This window comes from Macrobrachium rosenbergii, chromosome 26 (genome assembly GCF_040412425.1).
Source record: "Macrobrachium rosenbergii isolate ZJJX-2024 chromosome 26, ASM4041242v1, whole genome shotgun sequence".
Lineage (NCBI taxonomy): Eukaryota > Metazoa > Arthropoda > Malacostraca > Decapoda > Palaemonidae > Macrobrachium > Macrobrachium rosenbergii.
Window position 1 is genome coordinate 28357216 of NC_089766.1, and position 6158 is coordinate 28363373.

Sequence of the window (6158 nt, forward strand, 5' to 3'; positions counted from 1 at the left end):
GTAAATTACCTTCAAAAACAAAAGGCAGACGGAACGTGTATTTAAATTCCAGTCTGAAGACCCTCTTTCTTCCTCCTCCTTCCTATTCGGGTTTTCATTAGAGAAGATGCTTGAGAACGACTTATGAATATGCAGATTGGGGAGTGTCGTCGAATCGAAATTGATTATGGAAGTAATAGCACGAAATCGATATTTAAACGAAGAGAGAGAGAGAGAGAGAGAGAGAGAGAGAGAGAGAGAGAGAGAGAGGAAAGGGAAATGACTTCTAGTTGGCTGAAAATCGTTATTCATATGTTATGCTATAGAAATGTAATCGCCCAAAATAAAATGATGACTTTCTTCCAGAACGGCTTCGACGGAAAATTTCGACAAAGAGACCGAAACAAGACGAGAGAGAAGATGTCGTTTAAGAAATGATTTTTATGAAATAAAAGTGGAATTACAGGCAATAATTATGGAGTTAGAGAATATGAATTCGACGTATTTCCCGAGGTTCCTTCTTAAAAAATGTATGAAACTGGTTTAAAAGGATATAATTGCCAATGTTGTTAATGAGATTTCATAGGATATCTTCCTCTGAGATTGTTATAGCTCTCTCTCTCTCTCTCTCTCTCTCTCTCTCTCTCTCTCTCTCTCTCTCTCTCTCTCTCTCTCTCTGCATCTGTCAGTTATGTTGGCTGTAATTCCTTTCTCTCTCCTTGAAAATAGGAAATTCAATTCATAGCCTATATCTATCTATCTATCTGTCTGTCTATCTATGTATTTTTCCGTGTATTTTTTTCACAGCACACACACTCTTTGTTCATTCGGAGGGAGTCGCACCAAATGGTGCAGCCTTTCTAAATAATTCTTTAGGGGTGAGACTGCTGGCGCCACACCAATTTTTTCCTCCCACTAAATGCTGGGGACCCATTTACAGCGCAGTGGGCGGAATGCCGAGAGTGGTTCACGGACCAAGCAAAATTTTTAAGTTTTGTCTTTTTGTTTTACACTAATCCGTTTTGAAGTGTACGTATTTGGGAACAACTGTTCAAAATGTGCATGTACTTGAGTTGTACAGGTTATATATTAATGCGCTATACTAGAATAGAGGCGCAAATACTTGAAAAGGAGCTTATTATTTATTTATTTTTTTTTAAGATTAAAGTTTTCACTATCTAAAACCGCTCATTTGAGTAAGGATGAAGTATAAGCCTCTTTCCTTTAAATCGCCTTATAGTCTCGTGAGCGTTATTTTAATGGAAACAAAACTGTACAAGTTTTTTTAGCGTACATACTGAACAACAAGGGCTGTTGTAATATAAATGTCTGTCTGTTTTATCCCTAATTTTTCGTAAACCGAACACTTGAAAGCTTTTTATTTTGCCGTCTTCGTGCTTCAGAAATTCGAGGTAGTTATTATTCGCTTCGGTTATTATAATTCAACTTATTTACTATGTGTTCTTTTTTTCCCTTCTGTCGTGGTATTCTTTCTTTGGCTATATATCAGATATTAGTAACTTTCCTGTAATCAAACGAGCACATAGTTGAGGAATGTCTTACCAACTCAAGTTAAATTTTATTATTATTTAAATAACATGAAACAAAGTGGCGAATAAATGTCCGTCTGTATCTCAGCACATAGTATTTTATATAGATACAACCAGCATTATAGTCCAGTCAAAATTTTACCTGAACACCCATCACCCCCCAAAATTGCAAGAAATTGTTTTATTGCATTATTTTGTTGTTTTATGTGTAAATAACCATATAACAAAAGTTTACCGAAATTGGGTTACCGGAAATAGGTCAAAATGGCGTCATGGTTGATGGCCGCCTCTGCCACTAGGAACACCTAATATTCCGGTTGGGAAGGCAGTTAGCTTTTCCGTACTTTGATAAGTGGTAATTTCAGTGAACAAGTGACTTTACAAATGTATAAATAACGTTTACCCCATTATTCAAGGCTTATGAGAAGTATATAGGTGCAGTCATAATGTTGTGATGTCATCCTGCAATGAGGTCGAATTTGTTGGTACACGCACTCTTTTAGTTTATTGCTTTCACTCAGCCACTCCAGCTTTGAGATGTTACTAACATTAATTTTTTTTTTTTTTTTCAGCGCATAAGAAAATGGCTAGGCGAGGAAATTGTCCTTTATGTGGTAAACTTGTAGCACATTATGTTTGAGTACCTTGTAATCTTTACACTGATCAGCAGATAAGACTAAATAGGCACTTCTTCCTTTACCAATGAGAACACTCTGTAGCAAGACTGACCATTTATTTTCTGCTCAACCCATACCTGAAGCCACTTTTTCAAAGTGATCAAAAAACTCATCTGGAGCTTCTTCTGTAAACTTTGGAATAAAACTTCTGCACTCTTACTACATCAAATATGGGGTCTGAATTACCTCGGGTAGGGTTAGACGGTTACAGGTAACTTGGAGTGAGCTTCTATTAATTTCATCTCTCTTTCATAATCTTCCCGCTGCCTTGCTCTTTCTCTTTCTTCTCTTGCTTCTTTTGCTCTTTCTCTTTCTTTTTCTGCTGCTCTTTCTTTTTCTTTTTCTCTTTTTCTCTTTTTCTCTGTCTTGTCTTTCTCTTTTTGCTTGCATTTTCTCTCTTTCAGCCTGAATCTTCAGCATAATCAAATTTTCTTCTGCTCCTATACGTCTCAGCTCTGCTTCTGTGTCACTTTTCTCTTTCTTTTGTTCTTCCTTATTTATAAACTCTATCTCAGCTGCATTCAACAATTCTTGTGGCTCTTCTAACTCTTCATCTATTTTACCAGAGTCCATTAATGCTTGGATTGCAATAAATCTGATTTGTGACTTAATCATACCATTAGACACATTATCCCCACGTGCCACTGCTAAAGCAGTCCATTGTGCCTTAGTCAGGTTGGATTCAGATAACTCTTGGATGGATGGAGCTGCTAAAAACTTCTGAACATCAAAGAGAGCCATTTTCTATAAGTTACTCAACTAGATAACTCACAATACTATGTAAAAATAACTATGTGGTTACTCTCCTATCAAAATATTCCCTAACACCACCAGTGTGAACCATAAACCAGAGTGATATTTTGTTTTGTTTTCGGGTCTGGGCCCCAAAATCTTTTGTCACGATGCGTAACAAGTACCTGGTTATTACACAACTAATCACAGAATTAAAAAATTTACCTCACTTCAGCCAGATACCTGAACTCTCATAACAATATGAATTATGACTGAGTACTCTAAAGGTAGGAGTGATCACTTTAAAAAGCTCATTAATCAACATGAAAAATCAAACTAAGTTTATCAAGGCTAGTGTGAGGTATCAACAATTAAACAAGAAATATATTAGAGAAAAAGGGCATCACTCCATCAAACAATTTTAACTGTTTCCCTGGTCTTGATTCACTTCAGCAGAAGTAAAGGAACAAAACATGTTTATCACTTTGCCTTATGCACACATTTAATCCTATTCACTGGTGGTCCATAGATGAAACACTGTTTAAAAAAAAAATTAATACAAAAATTTAATGATAAATTCAAAATTTATAATTATTCACAATCTGAAAAATTTACTATTACTTGAAAACAACACCAAAATTTAATGAATTCTTAAGTTAAATTTTTAAACAAAACTAAATCACAAAAACTTTCTTTTACGAAGATATTAAATTAATCAAGCAAATTTAAACTATCAAGAATTACTCAAGTTTTGACAAGAAAATGTTAATAAATGATGCAATAATAATAAAGTATGCAATGTTAAATTATCAAGAAATATTAAAAATGCTAAGTAAATAAATGTTAAATCACCAAAAAAAGTGAAAAAACCAAGAGATTGCAAGCACAAGAACACACAAAATACGCAAAAGATTTATCAATAAAATAATTTCACTTAGGCAAAAATTCCATAATATTCCCTATTATACCATGGTAATAATAAGTAAAATTCACTTTACCCTACACAAGGTTGTGCACAACTGCTTTAAATTCACAAACTACACTATTTTATCAGGTGTGTTATAAACAAATTTTTATACTTTCCCTATAATCAGATCTCAAAACCTATATTTAATATCAGTGACCACAAATATTCTATGTTAATAACTTCTCTCTTTTGAATAAAGAGAGAGAGAGGGAACCAAACTGTTTGGTCTTGAAAATCAGAATGAGTAAATTTTGGATTCCTGTAGGAAATTAAAACAGTCATATGATGCCATTAAGGTATTTTGGGTGTGAGAAACAAAACTCTAGAATAAGGAAGATGACAAAATTGATCAAGACATGTACACTCTCAAAAGGTACACATCATCTTTTCGTATGGAACAAAGCTTTTACAGAAATCTCAAAATGGCTCGAACAGATTGCAAGTGGGTAATTATGATTGGCATGTTTTTTAAAAACAAAATGAAAAACCTGAGTGGATTTCCAGTACGAATCAGCAATTGTTATCTCAACCTGTCGGTGCTTAACCCAAAACAGCACGCTCTTTTATCTGAACTGATGACAGATGACACATCTGGTCTAAAACTAAAATCTCTCTCTCCCACTACTACACAATTATCAAGAAAGATATTATTAATTCTAAATTACGCTGGTTGGTTATCTAAATGACTAACTCTTTTGAGATCTGATATTACACTACATACAATATCTCAATAATTATTACCATTACACATAATACATGATAAACAGAAGAGTAAATATATCAAAACTGTGGGATGATATACATAGCACAAGGCAACAACATGAAAATATGTATACATACATATATTATAAATGTCCCGCTGACATTGAAGGGACTATTCCTTAACATATGATTGTAAAAGAATAAAAAAAAAATGTTACATCGAAAGTTTCTGAATGAAATGTTTTTGTTCTTCAAAATATCTCAAACGGTTTATCATCTCTCCGACAAAAGAAAAGTTATTAATATTTCCAGGACCAAAATGCATTACAAAATAGTGAGATGGATTTTTTTCCCTGGAGTCAATATCTATAAAAGTATGCACACATTAATTTCGACTTACTCATGGTGTCAAGTCTATTGTTTAAAGAATTTTAGATGGTCTGCTGGTATAGTGGTTAGTGTTGTGGTTTGCTACTCAGATGTCACAGATTTACGTCTCCACCAGGGCAATGAAAAATCACTGTCTCTGTGACATGATCAGTTACTGCTGCAGTGTGGGGTCTGCAGTGGGAGGTTGAAACCAACATTCTTTGGAAGCTTGAATTTCAAGTTAATGTCCCCTCAAATAATAGTAAGGTTTCATTTACTGAAATAATAATAATAAACACTGAAGATGGAAGATTAACAGTTTTCCTAGCAAATTTGACAAGAGAAGAATGTCCGAGTAGAAAGATATAAAATATGATACAGAAATAGATATGAACAAAACTGTTTGCATTTTGAGGAAGCTGAACGAGAATTGTGATTCATTTTAAATATACAGTACTTCATACCTGGCTTTAAATTAATCGTTCTCATTAGAGCTTACACTTACATAATAGTTTTTCCCTATTCATACAAGCTGCCCTTCATCTCTTTGATGTACAACGCATGAGGATGCACATTGGGTTGCTGATTCCACACAGATTTCGCCTGTTCATGGAATTCACCAGAATTGAGCAAAAATTCAACATCTTTACTTCTAGCCATCCATGCCCCATCTGAACCAGATTAGCAAGTAAAATCAAGAACATATTCGGAAAACCTTGGAAAGATTCTTGAATGGGTAAAAATAAAAGAGCCGTCAACCTCCTGGTGAATACTTGATGCAATTACTACAAAAACGGTCATCCAGTGAACTCTTTTAAACAGAAAACTGCCAGTTACTTGATAAAACATCAGTAGTCTTAAATACAGTTATAAAAAAATAGTAATGATTATATCATAATATTTGATAAAAAAATAAAACATCAGAAATATGTTAAGCTATATAGACTAAATATATGCCTAGATACCTAAAAAGTTGTTACAAACTAAATGGGATGTTTGTCTTAACTAAGAAGTCTTACATAGGTACTTCTGCCCTTATTGGAACTAATGACAGTGTATTTTATTTTCTTTTCTTTACTCAAAACACTATTGAATTAAACAGGAAGATAGCCTAAGATAGATAGACAGATAGATAGATTGCGAAAGTCAACGGTTGGAGATGGAAAGAAAAATTGAGAGAAC